A 19,293-nucleotide genomic window follows, 5' to 3' on the forward strand; every position below is an offset into this window, starting at 1 on the left:
CAAGGCAAACTCTGAACTGTGCTAATGATAACATGTCAGCATTGGTTCAGCCTTTGCAACAAATGTACCACACTAAAAGAAGATGGTATTTTATTTCATTTTACTTTATTTTATGGAAAATGTTGTGGGTTTTTCCCACCTGTTTTTATTGGTGCATTATAGTTGTACATATTGATGAGATTTGTTGTTACAGAAGCATACATGCACACAATATAACAATATAATTTGGCCAATATCACTCCCCAGCTCTTTCCCCTCCCTCTCCATCTCCCACCCCTTTCCTCCACTGATCTCCCTTTGATTTTTAAGAGATGCACCCCCATCTTTGTTTCCCTTTTTCTTCTCTAGCTTGTGCGTAAGGGAGAAAACATGTGATCCTTGGCTTTTCTGAGTTTGACTTATTTCACTTAACATGGTGATGTCTAGTTGCAAAGACAGTATTTTAAAAAGGAGTCTAGAGTAGAGGGTTGGATTTGAGAGCCTTCGGTCCTATCTGTTCAACTTTAGATTATTCTATGTATTATGTATTATGAATTATGTATTATGAAACCTGGCATTGCTGTTCCAGAAGGAGGCCTTTCAGTTCACGGTCAACAATCTGCTGCATGTGTAAGCGTCCAGTTGAGAGGTTGCTCACTAGGAACCGTGCACAAAACTCCACTTCTGGAGTTGTAGCAATGTTGACTGACTTAATCTAAATTTGTACATGTCCAATAGAAAAAGAATATGGTGTGGCACATTTAGGGCTTTCTCTAAACTACAGAACTCTGAATGAACCAGAATCATCATGGATGAATTTCACTCCACCTTCGTTGGACTCCTCTACAGGGTACACACTGTTGGGTGGTCAGAGACAGATTCCTCCAACCACAGCTTGTGGCAGGAGGATATCTTGACCATGGAGAACAATGTCAGGGAAGGAAGATCCTGAGAAATGGAATACAATAGGGACAGCTGCTGGCATCTTGCGGGCAGAAGACCATAGGATAATTAGTAATAGTTGATTCACAGCTCAAACTTTTTAAATGGGCACATGATCATTTTACATAGCTGGGGGTCCCATGTGATATTTCCATACATGTACCTATTGTGCACCTTGAGTATTATTTCTTTGTGGTGAGAATAATTCTGACATTTGTGGATGGACCTGGAGGACATTAAGGAACAGGAGGACATTGGGAACAGGAGGACAAATTCTGTATAATCTCTCACAGGTGGAATCTAAAAATTTGCTCTTCTAAAAGTTGAGAGTATTATAGCAGTTACCAGAGGTGACAGATGACATTACAATTAGATGATAAGAAAATATTCTGGAATTTTTTCGCACCTCCCATGACTGTGGTTAACAATAAGGCAATGTTTGTTTCAATATAATTGGAGGAATTGGAATGTTTGGAGGTCAAACTTTTTTTTTCCCCACCACTGGGACAGCAAAGCACCTGAGTCAGAGTTGGTTTTCAAAGAGACTCTGGTGTGAATTTAAAATCAGACCATCGTGTGAGAAAATGCCTTTACTGAGGTGAGATCGTACAGAAAGGCAGAAGAGGGGCCAGGAGCACAGGGCTGGTGCCACACGGGCTGGGTTCAAATCCGGTGTCGAAGTTATGCACACTTGAGAAGGTGAAGCAGACCCCTCTGTGCTCAGTTCCCTGTGTGGAGATGTGCAAATGTCCCTCTGGCCGATGTTATGAGATTAGCAGTGATGATTGACAGGCAAAGCCTTCAGAAGACAGATGCTTCCAAGGTGCCCAAAAGTGCACTCGCTCATTAAAATGTCTGGGAGAATAAGCCAGACAGGATGACAGAGCAGGGGAGGATCGAAGTGCAATCTTCATCCTTCACATGGGGGTGAACTTTGCAGCTCATGGAGAGAGATGGACAGAGCAGGGACTATGACCCCAAATTTACCATTAAGAGAATTGAAATTGGGAGATTTTTACGACAGTGATGGGTAATGGAACTGGGACAAGAATGGAGTTGTTTCCCTGGGGACAGAGATCCCTGAACACCTGAGTCCTCCAGATGAGGTCATAGAAGCTGAACCATGAGGTTTTCTCACTCTTTCTCAAAACTGTCCGGGAAGATTTGAATGAGCCAGGAGAAGGGCTGAGATGGTAGCCCAGTCTCCCGCCTCTAGATTCTAACCTCTTTCCAGTGATCATCCCTGAATGATCAATTAGTGTTCCTTATTGGGGCAAAGTGGCCTGCAAGGCTGGTGCTTTTGTGATTCTGCTTATGAAGTTGGCATGACCCCGTCTCTGCAGAATGCTGATCTGAGCCACTGTCGGAGCAGCTGGCCCACTGCCCGGCTGAGAACATGCCTGTCCCAGCTCATGTCTTCCTCTTTCCTCCCTAGATCCTGCAGGGCTATGGGCAGAGATCCTGTCTGCCTTAGAGGGACCCAACCATAGTCACAGCCTGTGAATCCTCACTCTAGGACCCTCCCTGAGGACTGCCCAGGCTCTCATGCCCTTCACTTACCCTATGGCACTGTCCCTTGTCACCACTCTTCCAGCAGCCCCCACACAGGAGAGACCCTTTTATTTATCAAACACATGCACATTTCACCCAAAAATCCCAGGGTGGTTTTTTTTCTAAAACTGTCTGGATTGGGACATTTCTAACATTGGTTTTGGGTTTTGACATCTACATTCAGAAATCTGGCCTCTAATTTTCTTCCATGGGATGTCTATTGCCATATATAGTATCAAAAGCCACCTGATCTGATGAAATCAGTGTGAGTGTGCTCCCCTGAATCTACTCTTCTGAAGAGTGTGCAACTGACCTTAGCAAATAGACTTTTTTTTTAACTTAGTAAGATATTTAAGGTAACCAGTTGGATGCAAGAATCAAAAATACAGATTCCTAAAACAAAACCATAAAACACATTTAAAAATTAACAGAGAAAATGGGGTGGTGGGGAATGAGGAAAATAAGAAGAAAACATGTTTGGTGAGAATTAACAGGTCCATTTGGAGACACGACTTTCAGAAGCTCGATGGCGAGAGACCACTGTAGCAGGAAGTCAGGTTTCCCATCTCGGAAGATTCTAGGCAAGAACCTGGGAGCATCCCAACCGCTCTCAAATTTGAACCACTCAGCTCACAAGACTGACGGAACAGAGGGCAAGATGTGCATCCTCACATCGTCATGGCAACCAGTCTTCATGGGATTTTGAGTGAGCACATGTTATACTACAGGCTGAGGGTCTTCTGGTATCTAGACAAATACCACTTACAATGCCAGGGGTGTGGTGTAAGGGTGCACGTTCTGTTTGAAAAACTGAATCTCAGATGCACACATTTTGATTCTCTGCTTATAAAAATAAGTTAAATAAACAAAATCACACACACACACACACACACACAAATATTTTCATGAATCATAAGAGCCTATGATACAGGGGAGTCAAATATAAATAGAGAGCACAAAGCAATTCTATTCCTGATTTGATATATCAACCCTACCCTTTTCCCACTATTCCTGAATCTTCAGAAATTTCTAGATGGAAAAAGTAACTGTGTTACAGATTAGGCTTAAAAATACATAGATCATTTAACATGGGATACATTATAAGATTGTGGGAGCAGTAAGATTACATCCCTCATATTTGAAATTGATAAACACAATGTTTTCACAAATTCAGGACAAGTTAGTTCAGTTACTTGAATTAGCCTTGTCTCTCCCAGGACCCCTGCTGACAAAACAGTCCTTTTGCTCATGACCTGACTCTGTCTGAGTCATCTCAACCCATGAGGAGTCTTGGTTGAAAAGGACCAAAATTAATTCTTCACCAAGCATAGTGGCTCAGCCTGTAATCCCAGTGGCTTGGGAGGCTGAGGCAGGAGGATCACAAGTTCAAGGCTAGCCTTAGCAAAGGCAAGGCACTAAGAAATTTAGTGAAACCGTGTCTCTAAATAAAATACAAAATAGGGCTGGGGATGTGGCTCAGTGGTTGAGCATCCCTGAGTTCAATCCCTGGTGCAAAAAAAAAAAAATCCAAGAGGAAATTCATTTAATAGGTGATCAACTGACGAGTGAGGATAACAGTAAGATTATATTCAAAGCACTTGAAATTGAAAAGCAAAGTTGTGTAGACCCCAGTATACAGAGGGGAGTAAGAGGAAAAGACTCTGGGTTGTTTCCAACAAAGAAATCACAACTCAGCTGACTGGGAACAATTTGTGTCTGATCCCAGGAGCAACCTGGGAAAATCCTCCCTGTCCTCTGGCTTGGCTGATTCCCAGCACTCTGCAAAGTGCCTGAAATCCATTAGGAAGCTCCTATTTTCCAAATTTTTAAATGAATTTTCAAAAGTTTTCAACATCAGAGATAAACAAATAGAAGTCAGTAAAAATGATCTAAAATGGCATCCAAAACGGCATCCTTGGGATGCCCACATCTATGCCTTTTGGTTCTGATATATATAAACTGATTACATTTTATAAAACTGCAGATGCAATGATATTGAAGAATCTAATTTACTATTATACCAAAAGATTACAAATGATAGAGAAGTCTCCAAGTTGTGAAACTAGTAGACTAGTTGAGTCTAATGTAATATAAAGCAAGCATAATTTTATCTCCCTATTAAAGAAAAATGGAGGCTGGCATTGTAGCTCAAGTGGTGGAGCACTTGTTTAGCATGTGTGAGGCACTAGGTTTGATCCTCAGAACCACATAAAAAAAAGTTATTTGCATCCATCTACAGCTAAAAATATGTTTTAAATGGACTCTCAGGACTAAGGATTTGACTAAGTTTACTGCCAATACAATATCACCAACCAAAACCTCTTCTCTGCTATAAGTAAGTTAAAGATGTATGGCAGGGTTGTACTGTGGAGGGAAGAGGGAATCTCACCAACAAAAAGCCCTGGTATGTTCCTGAGTTGGCTGTGGAAACACCTGGAGATTCTATCAGACAAGGTGAACCCATTCTTGTGTCTTTTGTTTCTCGTTCTCAGATATTTAGCATTGGCACTTATAAGAGAAGGTGGGAAAAAGAATTTGGTAACTCATGAATTGAACAAGTGCTATCTGCCTGCTGACCCAGCGACTTATGATCAGCCATACTGGATCCCCAACTAGACGCATTAGGCATCACCTTGGTGTTCAGTGGCAGAGCTGCAGACAGGAGGAGTCTCTCCTTTGTTTCAATCAGATCACCACCAGGGTCACTACAGGAGATGGTGCAATGAAACCACCTTCATGCTTCTCACATTGATGTTGTTGGGTAGTATGCCCAGACACCTCCATCGGAAGGGTGGACACTTCCTCCACTTCAGCACAAAGTACAATGGCCATCTGTAACCCTCCTTCAAGAACTTCAAATCTCTGAAAACAGCATGTGAGCTAGCATTTGAACTCTTTTTTTTTTTTGCATTTGAACTCTTCCAGTCTTGTTCTAGTGATGTCAATGTTGTCACCCAATGGCCCTGAGCATGCAAAGGTTGTCACTTGTCACAGCAGTCATTCAACTAACTTATGGAAACTCACTCCAGGGTACATTTTCCCCAGACAGTTGACATGGCAGAACTCTTGCTAGAAGAGAAGGTCCCATCTGCCCAGCCTGTTTTGGAAACCTAATGTACCTGAACCACAAGATGCATCTTCTCCCGAAAGTGCATCAATGCACTCCCACAGGGAGGCTTTGCAGGGCTACTTTTACCCTATGGACTCTCAGAAGAAGGACATCAGGCCCCATCAGCAGCTGGCGAAGCTGATGGCCAAGATCAAGGAACTGAAACCGCAACTGAGGGCTACTCTACAGATGAAACCAAGGATGGGGACATTCTAAGAAAAGGCATCTGCACACCCTGCCCATCCCCCTCCTGGAGAAGGCTCTTCTGCAGAACCCATGTGACTGAGGCCTCCAGGTACATCTTCTCCTATGCCATCCCAGGGGATGTGAGGGGGTGTCTCAGCCTCTGATTTCCCCAAGGAGGACCAACCAGTCCCAAGGTCTGAATGGAAGGAGGCAGCATCTCTCCCTTTCTGTCCCTGGCTTTCTGGGATCCTGCCCCTTCTGGTTGATCACTACCCCCTCAGATCCCTGAGCCCCCCTTCCTGCATTACCCTTGGGAATTCCCGGGGGAATATCACTGGTAGACAGCTAAACACCACAATCCAAAGTTTTAAAGAGTGAGGTGAAGAAGGAGTCATTTCATGGGAGTCAGAGAAGGAAATGTTCCAGGTGGAGGGAGGAGCTGGTGCAAAGGCCCTGAGGTGTGGCAAGCGCTCTGATTCCACAGACTTAAGCAGACAGGGCAACAAGTGGAGAGCCTGGCCTGGTAGGAAGCGTGGCATAGACCATGCAGAGCCCTGGAGGCCATTGTCGGGAAGCTGGACTTGATTGACCCTGAGGGTGCTGGGGTGTCATGGAGAGACTGTAAACCCCCTGTAGTGGTCAGCATTTCCCTCTAGAGCTGTGCTATCAAAAATCAACCAAAATTAAATTACAGTTCAGTCCCTTAGTCAAACATTTCAGGGTCTCATTACCTCCATGTGGCTGCCCTAGTGGACACAAAGACGGGACATTTCCATCATCACAGATGGTTCTATAGACAGTGCTGAGCACTCAAGGTGTGGGGTGTGAAATGTTTTGCAGTGAGAGTGGGTTCCAGGGATCCAGTGGGAGATGCCTGTGTCCAGCAAGGTGCCTAGAACACACCAGTGTCCTCAGAAAAGAAGCCTGTCTCTCAGATGACCCCTGCAACCCACACCTGCAAATACACACTTACACAATTGCCTTCCTCTCTGAATAAAGGCTGGCATGGGTGGTCAGTGGAATATGGTAGAAGTGGCTGCAACTTTCAAGGTGAGGCCATAAGAGGCACTGCAGCTTCTCCCTGGGCCTCTGGAACTTGTTCTCCATACCAGAAGTTGATTATTGATTTCAGGTCTTTCTTCTTTTCTAATACGTAATGCTCAATGCTATGAATTTCTCTCTCAGCTCTGCCAACATCACATTCACACATCCTGACATGTTGTGTGTATTCATTTTCATTTAGTGGAAAATATTCTTAATTTCTCTTAAGGTTTCTTTTTGATCCATTTTTTAATGTCTCCTTTAAGCTTAAAATATTGGGCGTTTTTCAGGTCTTTGTTTCTCTTCTCTGAACTCCATTTTGACCTGAGAACATATTGTATATTTCTACTGTCTTAAACTTGTTGAGATGTGGTTGGTTTTTTTCCTTTTTTACCTTTTACCCAGAATGGCGGATGGTCCATGTGGGCTTGAGAAGGATTCAATATTTTTCATTAGCTGAATGTATTATTCTAGAACTGTTAATCAGATCCAGGTGATTGGTGATCCTGTTCATGTCAACTGTATTCTTACTGCTTTTCTGCCTGCTGCATCTGTCAATCACAAGGGGTTAGCATTGAGGTCTCTAATGCTCAGAGTAGATTTGTCTATTTCTCTTTGCAATTCCATCAGTTTTTGCCCTTTTCTGTTTTGAAGCTCTATTGTTAGGTGCATATGTGTTGAGGATTGTTGTAACCTCCTAAGAGAACTGACTCCTTTAACATTATGTGATGCTCATCTTAGCCCTGATAATTTTTCTTGTTCTGAAGTCTGCATTGTCTGAAATTACTAACAGGGCAAGTATATCTTCCTCCATCCCTTAACAATCCCTATTTTAAATGTAAAAACAATGTAAAAAATGTTTTTACATTTAAAATAGGGGTGTTTTGTACAAAACATATTATTGGGTCTTCTTTTCGTTTTTAAGATATTCTGGTAGTTTCTTTTCGTTGGCATATTAAAATATTCATAATTAAAGTGATGGGGGGAGGATTCCTCAGTCCTATATGATCCATGGATCAAGAATACATAGCCATATCATTAGCCACAATTCTCTGTGTATATAGCATTGACAAGTGATGACAGGCTCAGGCTGACGAAAAGCTAGAAACACTACTTGAGGAAACTGGTTTGCAAGCTGAGTTTTGAAAGCTATCATGAACACTAACTGAAGGATGAACCACAGAGTCAAAGAACTGGAAAAGATCTTAGAGATCTTCTAAGCCCCCACTTTATCTCAAGGGACAGGTGTCTTTATGACTCACACATGCAAAAAAGCAATAGTGACATGTAACAACAAAGATTTACAAATTGCAAATACATATTTTGCTGTCATGATTTCATAAGAACAAAAAAAGAATAAAACTATGGCATTCGTAGGTAAATGGATGGAACTGGAGAATATCATGCTAAGTGAAGTAAGCCAATCCCAAAAAAACAAAGGCCAGATGTCCTCTCTGATAAGTGAATGCTGATCTATAATGGAGAAAGGGGGAGGCAATGGAAAAATGAAGGAACTTGGATTGGACAAAGAGTAGGGAGGGTAAGGAGGGTGCTTGGGGGCGGGAAAGATGGTGGAATGAGATGTAGATCATTGCCCTAGGTACATTTATAACTGGTGTACTGCTAAATTGTGTACAACCATAAAAATTTAAAGTTGTGCTGTAATTATGTACAATGAATAGAAATGCATTCTGCTGTCATATATACCTAGTTTAAAAATAAATTAATTGTAAATAAAAACAGCAAGACTGGCTTATCAGGTAGGGCTTGTGAAGTCAACTTCTTGACTTCAGTTTGTAGTCACACCTCATAGAATTTATCATGAATTCTTCCGGGGCCAGTTCTTTTCTACTATGCTTGTTCAGTCTTAATTTATTTCTAGCTTTTCAGAGTCAGCCCACTTTAGGTCCAGGACTCCAACCTGACTCTTCAATAAATCCCTTCTTGACCTGAGATGTTTGGAGCAGGTGCTTAAAAGAGCACAAGCTTGGCATTTTGCCAGATCTGTGACTGTGTCTCAGCCCTGCCACTTCCAAAGTTTCTGTGACATTGGGCACATCTTAACTCCTCCAAGACTCTCTTCCCTTCTCTGTAAAATGAGATGGCCAGGAGATGAGTGTTTTTAATGGAGTTGATGCCAGTGTGGGCATCCACCCTCCCTGCTCACCAGGAGGGATCTTCTTGAATAAAATTCCTTTCCCGTTCCAAAAAGAAAGAAATGAAGTGATAATTGATAGCACTTTTCTACTTATTCCCCTTGATGTTTTCTAGTTCATACACATTTTTTTGCCTTTCACTGTTTAATTGAACATTTTATTTGATTCCATTTTCTCCTTTGAGCATATAAATTATACTTTAAAACATTTTTGAATGTTTTCTCTAAAATTTATACCATAAACATACAAGTAACCTAAGTTGACTTGCAAGTACTGTACTGCTCCATGTAATTGCTGGCGCCTGTAAGAGTGAGATCGATTCCTCTCTCCCATCATCCTTATCCGTAAACCCTGTCACCAGATGTATTTTGTTATGATTATCTTAAGCAAAATTGTATCTGTTAACAAGAAAAGTAAAAGGCCCTTTTTCTATGCCTCCATGAGTCTCTTCTCTCAAATCTTCCATACTTTATGACTTTTTGTCATTTGGCTTCTCTCTGAAGATATGTTAAATTTCTTGCAAGGCAGGTCTGCTGACCACAAATTCAATATTATTATTATTTTAATCTTAGAAAGTTTTAATTTGAAGGATAAGTTCTATGAATAAAGAACTCTAGGGTAGTGAGGTTCTTTTGCCTTTCCAACTCTACATATTTTCCTCTAATCCCTTCTTGCCTGGTTTCTGAAGAGAAGCCCAATTTCATTTGTTGTTTAATTCCTCTGTAGATAAGATGACTTATCCTCCTCTGGCCCCTTTCAAGGTTTTCTATTTGTCTTTGGGGATGTCCTGTCTGAAAGAATGACCAGACAAGGTTCGTCGTCCGAGAAATACCCGTTTATTGAGGAACATCTTTGCACATTTTATAGAGCTGGGGGCGATTTAACAGTTGGCATGGGGCACTTTCTGATTGGTGCGTAAGGATCATGAGAGTCAGCAGGGCTCGCCATTGGGCGCTCTTCCCACTGCTGTCTCGGGGGATGGGGAAGTTAGTACCGGAAGAGAAGCGCAGTCAGCGTCATCTTTGGAGCCGAAGCAACTCCCAACATTCCCCCCACTCTTTGTTATTAAATGAGATTGGTCATCGACTCATTCTGGCTGCTTCCTGCTGAGATGGGGCGATGTGGGAGAATCAGAGAGGAGGGAAGTAAGGAGCCCACACAGGAGGGCAGAGAAGACTGGTATCACTTCAGGAACCAGATCAATGAAGGTTCTTTGCCACCACAGATCCGTGATGATGTCAGTCCATTCGGCATAGGTCTCCACTGGAGGTGTAAGCCAGGCGTTGCTAGCCAGAGCTTGTAAGTAGGTGTTCCAGGACTTATGAGGTGTTCTCTAGAAGACCTGGCTGGTTCATAATTCCTGAGGAGAAGCTGGTTAAAAGCTTGATTAGAAATTTTACCCTGAATGAACTTTATGATAAAGGGAAGGAACAGGCACATAAAGAGGACAACACACAACGGACCCACTACTGGCCAGATCCAAGCAAGTAAGGAGGAGAAGGGGGTCTGGCTAGAGGGAGCTCTTAGGGTAGCCACCAACTCAGTGAACTTGACAATGTTTTCTTCCACAAGGCCTGATTAAGGAGGCCAGGGATTCAGCAGTGGATGCCTTGCACCTTCAAGAGGGGTCAATCAGTGGTGGCCACAAGGCAGGTTCACTTGCCTTGAATCTCCAGACATAAGGCGAAGAGAGGACCCAAGAGGACCAGAAATGAGGGGGAGCATTAGGAGAACCCATTTATGGAACATACTGGGCTAAGAATGGAGACATGGGAGAGGCGGAGCTTGAGGGGATCTTGTGGGGAGCATTGACAAGAGTACTTAATAACAGGTGAGGATCGTTAGCTCTTCTGATGAAGGTGCTGGAGCGCCCGGCTTAAGCCTGGATATGTGAATCCACAGGGTAAGTTGGTTATTAGATAGCTTGGGTTTGGCCACCAAGGGAGTGCACATAATCACCTGAACAGGACCCTCCCAGTTTGGTTTTAGAGGGGGCTTTTTCCCCAGTGGGAAATAGTAAACAAGTTGACCAGGTGTTAATGAGGTAGGGTTTTGGGAGAGACTGGGGTCAGGAAGGAGCCAGTCTTGATAGCACCAGAGTTCAGAGCGTAGATGGAAGAGGAGGGGCAGGGCATAGGTTTCAGAAATGGGTAGGGGTTCTGTAGGCAGTCCAGGAGGAACGGGGAGACGGCCATACATGACTTCGAAAGGTGAGAGATTAGAAGGCTTCTTTGGTAAGGCCCCAATACTCAATAAAGCCAAGGGGAACACTTTTACCAAGTCCAGGCTTAATTCCATGGTGAGCTTGGTGAGGGTCTCTTTGAGGGACCCATTGGTCCTTTCAACCTTTCCAGAAGCCTGGGGGTGGTAAGGGCAATGGAAATGCCAAGAGAGTGATAGAGCATGAGCCAGTCCCCGAGTTATCTGCGAGGTGAATTCTGGGCCATTGTCTGATTGGATAGAAGTGGGCATCCCGAAACGGGGGATTATGTGAGTAAGCAACAGATCAACTACCGTGGAGGCCCGCTTGTTAGAAGTGGGAAAGGCTTGATTTTTACTGGGGGCATGTTGGTAAAATCAATCTGCCAGTCTGCAGCTGGGGTATGATTGTGGGCCTGATGAGAAGGGAAAGGTTTAGGTTTTAATGGAGTATTGGTATTGGTTTTCTGGAAGATCTGACAAGCAGAAGTGATCTGTTGTAGGAGGGTCTTATCACATGGGGAAAGGGTGAAAAAGGAGTGAAGAACCGTAGTGAGACTCTGTGGACTAGAATGGAATAGAGATTGAAGAAACTGGAAGAGTTGTTGGGGATCTTTGGGCTGATCCCCGGTGGTAACGAGTAGTGGAGAGGAGGTAAAGCTCTGTAGGGCGGCTGATCGAGCCACTTGATCGGCCTTGGAATTCCCCATAGTAGTAAGGAAAGAGTCAGTTTGGTGGGCCTTGGAATGGATTATTCCCAATTGGGAAGGCAGCCTAGAGGCTCATAGTAGGCCAGAAATAAGTGTGGAATTAATGACTGCCGTCCCTGTGGAATTAATGACTGCCGTCCCTCTGGTGGTCAATAGCCCCCTTTCTTTCCAAATGGCTGCATGGGAGATCAGGATATGGAAGACATATTTGGAATCTGTATATAGGGAGAGGATTTTTCCTCTGCTAGCTCACATGCCCTTGTTAAGGCCTGTAAACAAGTCAAAATAACACCTGGTATTTTGCCAGGGGAATGTTAAGTCTGGATGGTGCCTGGCAAAATGCCAGAGGGAGTGGTTTGAGAAATAACAAAAGCAAGCCATTAAGTGTGGAGATTCCTTATTGGTTGACTGATGTATCTAGTTTATGTTAGATAAGCTGTGTGAAATGTATAAATAGCTCTGTTGTCCTACAATAAATGGCTCCTATTCCTGCTGTATCAACGTACACAAGTTATTCGTCACCCCCCCCCCCCCGGTTATTTTGCTGCAGCCGGACTGCGTCATGCCCTTGTGGCAGCTATGAGTTCAGCTTGTTGGTTGGTGGTATTGGGTGGGAGAGGTTTTGCCTCTATGATGGATGAGAGGGAAACAACAGCATATCCCGCCACTTTAACCCCTTCATGTATAAAGGAGCTACCATCTGAGAACCAGACGAGGTCCGAGGGCAGGGGTCCCTCAGAAATGGTGGTAGGGCAGGGTTGCCGAAGTCCAGCTGGGCAAAGTAACTGAGAGGTGACAAGCAACTGTGAAGGTTAAAGCAGGAACTGCTTTATTGCAGAACAGCAGTGGTATATATATCTTACTGATTTACATAAAGCATGATTCAATCAGCATCATCCAATCATAGCATGGCTCTCCTACAGATACAGCAATCAGCCAATAAGGAGTCCCCACAATCTTGATGTCTCGGAGGCATTGCCTCACAAACCACTCCTCCTGGCAAACTGCCAGGTGCCATCTTGACTTGGTTGTGGCCTCCAACATCTCCCCCTTTTTGTTTTATTAAACAACAAGTATGTGGTTTAGGGACCATGCCTGTCTTAGGTAGTCCAATACTACATATGGTCCTTACCCCTCAAATTGTCAGCCTCCTGGCTTAGGTTGCTACCATTGTAATTGGATCTTGCCTGTCTTTGACTACCGGCCCAACATATTTAGCCATACTTGTGGATCTGTGTAATCTACACAAACACCATAAACAACCTGCCACAAGCAGAAGGAGGAGAATACAAAATGCCACAATTCCAAGCCATTGGCGGCTCCAAGTGAGAAGCCCTTGGAAAAATTGTACCACCGATGACACCGTCAGCAAAGATATCCTGATACTATTAAGAGTTACAATTTGTTGTCTCAATAGATTAGTTAATTTTGAAACTTTACATTCCATGTGCCATTAAGCATGGCTCCTAGTTGTCTGGAAAGATTTGCTGTTCAAGAAATATCATAATGCATAGAAGTGATACACAGTCCAGGTAAGTTCTGTAAGCAGCTTAAAGCAGAGGAATCCATTAATATGTCTATTCCTTCTTGAAGTAAATTGACTCTTTGGTTGAGCATCAGAATTCCATTTCTAAGATGATCATTAATAATGTTTTGTGTTTGTAAAGCTTGTGCTACTTGTTGAGTTACATTATTTATTGATGCAGCAGTTTATACAGTTTGTGTGATAGCTATTGCAGAAGCTGCAGCAGCATCAGCAGAAACAGCAACAGCTGTGATGATGGTAGCTGTAATTCCAAAGTCTCATTTGGTTTTCAGTAATACTGGAAATTCTTCTATTTTTGTCTTCACTGGCACTGGGATGAAGGTAGGAATTCTGGCAATGATGGCTAAAGAAAACTGTGTGATATTCCAGCAGGCACTAAGAAAACAATTTTCTGAACAATTTAGTACATTATCCTGAACAGAATTATTAAATATAATGAAAAGGAAAGGTGAAAGTAAACAAACAGGAGTAGGTTTGAAATCTATATATTTAGTCTCATTTATTTGTACATTGGTCTCAAACGTAGTACCTAGTATTATAATTGTAAGACCCATTAAACATCGATCCTCCTTTTATAAATCCTACAGGTGAAAATTTGTCATGTAAACTGGGTATTATTAATAACTGTGATATTCTATCTCCTGGTGAAATTACTGAGATATCCCTGGGAGAACTGGCTATAATTTTTATCTCACCTTCATAATCGGGATCAATTACCCCAGGACTTATCATAAGTCCTTTTAGAGTAAAAGAACTGCGTCCTAATAATAAGCCTACTGTTCCTTGGGAAAGAGGTCCTTTTACCCCTGTGGGAATGATTTGAACTCCCATCTCTGAGTTAGTACTGCTCCAGCAGAGGTGCAGATGTCCAGTCCTGTGTTCCCTCTGCTTTGTCTGATAAGGGAGTTAACGGATAATGTGTCCTGGGCACTACCCTGATGGTGTTGCTTGGGTTCCTTCAATGCCCCATATATTTGTAGTTGTGGGCCCCGGGGCATTGGGCCCCCCTGTCCGTTTTTTGGCAACGGAGTACCCTCTACAGTAGTCTGAGAATGGCATTCACTAGCCCAATGTTTTCCTCTACGACATCATGGGCAAACACCTGGTATTTTTCTTTTTTGATCATCCCCAGTTTTGTTACTTGTTTTAAACCCTCCTCCTATGGGGCAACTCCTTTTAAATGTCCTGCTTGACCACAATTATAACATGTTTTTGGCCTAGCACCTAAAGCCTGTTGTACTCCTTGGGTTACTGCAGCTGCCAAGACTTGCCCCTGTACCACTGGTTCATTAATATCTCTGCACAATTTAATGTATGCATTTAAATCTTTGTTTCCAAGGTCAAGTAGCCTCCCTACACCATCTATTGGCTTGTATATAAGCTAGTTGTTTTATTAATGGCATCCCTTATTCTACATCCCCAAAGACTCTGCTTGCTGTTTGCATAAGCCTATCCACAAACTCAGCGTAAGGTTCATTGGCTCCTTGTATTACCTTAGATAGCTGACCTTGTAAACCCCCTTGTCCTTGTAGGGTTTTCCATGCTTTAACCACAGCTGAAGTGATTTGTAAGTATATGGCAGGATCATATCCAGCTTGTTGCTGCTGACCCTCATAAGGTCCCTCTCCTAGCAACATATCTAGATTTCTCTGAGGATAACCAGCTGCTGCATTTCACTTAGCCGTCTCCACACACAATTCCTGATTAGTAACTTTCCATAACAGATATTGTCTTCCATTTAGCACAGCTTTGCTCATTCTATCCCAATCTGCTGGTGTCAAGTTTAAACTTGCAATGGCTTCAACCATGCTTACGGTAAAAGGGGCTTGAGGACCATAGGCTGCTACAGCTTCTTTTAACTGCTTTACAGTTTTAAAATCCAAAGCCTGGTGATATCACTGCCCTCCCACATCCTCAAGTACAGGGCATGCTAATCTTCAAGGTCCTGTCTCAGGATCCCATCTATCAACTATGGGGGGTGGGGGCCACCCAGCATATGTTGTCCCCATATACATAGGTGGAGCTGTTGGTTGAATACTTACGCCCTCTGGTGATAGAAAGGGGTTAGTATCAGCCTCCTGTTGTAACTCCTCCCCTGATAGCCCTTCCTCCTCTGAACTTTCTTCCCCTTTCTGACTAGCTCGAGAGACCACCTCTTTTACTTAATCTAAAATGTCTTCTCCTTCCTCTCCTATAGTCTGAACTGAAGGCTTTGGACTAAGCAAACAAGATCATATCAACGTCCATAATGGTAATGTGCTGACTGGCAGAGTTCCTGGGCTTTTCTATCTTTTTTAAATCTTCACCATGATGGTTCCATTGTGGTATATTTAACAACGCCTCCTCTAAGAACCATGGGCTACATTTTTTAATCATATCAACGTATGCCCTAATTGTTCTTGGTTTTACTGGGGTGCCTCCTTCCTTTAGCAATTTACTTAACACCCTTTCGGTTTGATTTTTACTAACTTCTAATCCCATATTTTCATAACAAAGACAACACAACACACTAAGATAACACAAACACACTGTATCAATAGATATTTTTCTATTTTCTTGAAATGGCTATCTGTCCTCTTGCCTATCTGTTCCTCAGGAAAGCAAGCAGCTTTCCTCTAGTCCTATTTATTTCTAGGGACAGGCAGCTTACCTTGTCACTTACCCCCGAGTGTCCTGGAGTTCCCCATGAGGGCCACCACTTGCCGCAGTCCAGCTGGGCAAAGTAACCGAGAGGTGACAAGCAACTGTGAAGGTTGAAGCAGGAATTGCTTTATTGTGGAACAGCAGAGGTGTATATATATATATATATATATATATATATATATATAACTGATTTACATAAAGCGTGACTCAATCAGCATCATCCAATCATAGCATTGCTCTCCTACAGATACAGCAATCAGCCATAAGGAGTCCCCACCATCTTGATGGCTCAGTGGCGTTGCCTCACAAACCACTCCTCCTGGCAAACTGCCAGGTGCCATCTTGACTTGGTCGTGGCCTCCAACACAGGGTAAAATTGTCTCTAATACCTCAGGCACTTGTGAACGGGATCTTGTGAGGCAGAAGATGGGAGGAGGGAGGCAGGGTTTAATGGAGAGCAGGGCTGAAAAGAGATGGAGGGATTTTCAAGGAGAGACAAGGAGGGATAGAACCCTGGAAGCAGGAAGTGACTGTAGCCCCTTGTAAGTGAGGAAATCCTTTAGATGGTGAGGAGATGAGATGGTTAGTGGGGAGCCAAAGGTAAGCTTGTGTGCTTCTTTCTGGAGGTCATGTGCTGCTGCTAGGGCTCTGAGGCATGGGGGCCAGCCCCTGACGGTGGGGTCAAGCTGTTTGGATAGGTAATCCACTAGTGTAAATGTGGGGACATATTCCTGACCCAGAATGCCCAGACTTTGTCCCTGTTTTTCACGTACATAGAGGGTGAAGGATCAGGAGAGGTCAGGGAGATGCAGGGTGGGTGCCCGGAGGAGGGCCTTTTTAAGGATTGTAAAGGGCTTCCCTACCACTGAGAGTAGGGGTTCATCTTGGGGACCCTTGGCCAGATTACATAGCATCCTGGCAAGGAGGGAGAAATTAGGAATCCAGGCCCTGAAGTACCCAGCGAAACCTAAGAAGGAGAGTATGTCATCTTTGGTCTTTGGTGTAGGTATAGACACAATAAGCTGTTTTCTGTCTGCTGTAATGGCCTTTTTCCCTTGAGAGATAGAGAACCCTAGATATGTGACCTCTTTACATGCTCTTTGGGCCTTTTGTGGAGAGGCCCAATATCCCTTTAAGGCCAAGAAATTAAGTAGAAGAACTGTGTCATCTGTTGAGCGCCCTTTGGACGGGCTATAGAGGAGAACATCAACAAATTACAAGAGGGTGGACTTGGGGCACTGGGGGTGAAAAGATTGGAGGTTGGAGGCCAAGGTATGTCCAAAGAGGTGTGGACTATCTCGAAATCCCTGAGGAAGAACAGTCCAGGTTAGTTGTCAAGAATGTCTGGTGGTGGTATCTGTCTAGGTAAAGGCAAAAAGATCTTGTGATTCGGGGGCAAGGGGAATGGAGAAGAAAGCATCCTTTAAAGCTATGACCGAGAAGTGGGTGGCAGTGTGGGGGACCTGAGACAGCAGGGTGTATGGATTGGGAACCAAAGGATGTATGGGCCTAACGGAGGTGTTGATGAGTCGTAGGTCCTGAACTAAGCGATAGGACATGTTGGGCTTTTCTACTGCTAGTATGGGAGTATTGTAAAGGGAATGAGCAGGATGGAGGTACCCCTTGCTAAAAAGGTCCTGAATAATAGGTTGTAGGCCCAGAAGAACTTTTGTGGACAGGGGGTACTGAGCCTGATTGGGGAAGGTGTTGAGATCTTTGAGATGAATGTTAACTGGTGGGCAGGAAATGGTGGAGGGGGTGTAGTATCCCATACAATTGGGTCAACCAGGTTAGTATGGTATTTCACGTCAGCCTCACAAGTGGAGCAGAATGGCCAGTCTTCTGCCAAAAGGTCCAGAAAAGATGAACAGGCCAATTCTGGGACCTGACTGATGCCAGGAGCCCAGATGTTGATTGTTGTATTGAATTTTAAGAGAATATCTCGGCCGAGCAAAGGAACTGGACATTGGAGCATAACTAGGAACATCTGAGAGAATGGGAAGTTGTCTATGCAACAGAGGAATAGGGGAGTCTTTCTTGGATAGATGGTCTTTCCTCCTACCCCGAAAACAGGAGAGGTGGACGGCACTGTTTGCCCCCAGAATTCTGTCAGGACTGAGAAGGTAGCTCTGGTGTTAAGGAGAAAGTCAACCTTGCACCTATCCACCTGAATCCGCACCCTGGGTTCCTGTCTATTGATCATTACGACCGGGGATCCAAGGATCCATCAATCTTCAATTGCCATGCCCAGAAGGTCAGAGGGCTCGCTGGCCATAGGCCCCCTATGGGATCTAGGACAGTCAGAGCCCCAATGACCTTATTGTTTGACTTTTAGAGCATGGGGTCCGCAGAGTGCTTGGTGCAGGGCATGCCCTACGCCCAATGTCCCTCCTTGCCACACTTGAAGCAGCGCCCGGTGGGGTTTTGACCTGTGGTGATGGGTGGCGACCCGAGGAAGCACCATGCAGGGCCTGGGCGAGCATCTGAAATTTGTTGTGTTTGGCCCTGTGCTTGCAGCACTCGATTTCCTCATCCTGGTTGTGAAAAACCTTAAAGGCTACCACCAAGATCTCAGTCTGGGGGGTGGCAGGGCCTTGTTATAGCTTTTTTAGTTTGGCCTAGATGTCAGGGTAGCTCTGTGAGAGGAAATATGTCATAAGGACATGACGGCCATCTGGGGTTTCCGGATCTAAGTTAGTATACTGCTGAAGGGCTTTTGTAAACCAATCCAGAAATTCCGATGGGATCTCCTCTCGCTTTTGAATAATCTCTTATAATTTTTGGAAATTGACAGCCTTATGTGTGCCGCTTTTGTGAGCCCAGCAATAATTCATAGGGAGAATCAGTCCCTACTCTGTATGCCAGCTTGTGTATCATAATCCAAGTCGGGAGTTTGATCTGGGGCAGCAAGTGGCCCTGGAGGGTGATTGGGATTAACTTGGTGAGTTTCATCTGCATGGGCTCTGGCAAGTTCCCAGACTCTCTGGTACATTCCTCAGGAAGGAGAGTATTAGCCAATAACATATATATATGTTATGTATATATCATGGTGAGTGAGGCTATGAGTCTGGAGGACCCATTGAAACTCTTATGTAAGTGTTGGGATCTGTGGTGAAACGAGCCCAACCTTCGCTCAAGTTGCGTGAGGTCATTCATAGAGAACGGGACATGTACCGGAATAATGCCCTCAGGTCCTGCAACCTCTCTTAAGGGGGCCATGGTTTGTGGGAC

The 19,293-nt window shown here is 43.9% G+C and overlaps 1 long non-coding RNA gene across 1 annotated transcript in view; it reads right to left on the bottom strand.

Moving 5' to 3' along the window:
* Nucleotides 1-12,679: 12,679 nt before the first annotated feature.
* Nucleotides 12,680-19,293, bottom strand: part of LOC110596965 (uncharacterized) — a 62,187-nt gene continuing 55,573 nt past the window's right edge. Inside the window, exon 6 of the long non-coding RNA XR_013434655.1 lies at nucleotides 12,680-16,163. This is a non-coding gene — a long non-coding RNA (uncharacterized LOC110596965). The remainder of the gene's footprint in view (nucleotides 16,164-19,293) is intronic.

This window comes from Ictidomys tridecemlineatus, chromosome 2 (assembly GCF_052094955.1).
Source record: "Ictidomys tridecemlineatus isolate mIctTri1 chromosome 2, mIctTri1.hap1, whole genome shotgun sequence".
Taxonomy (NCBI): Eukaryota; Metazoa; Chordata; class Mammalia; order Rodentia; family Sciuridae; genus Ictidomys; species Ictidomys tridecemlineatus.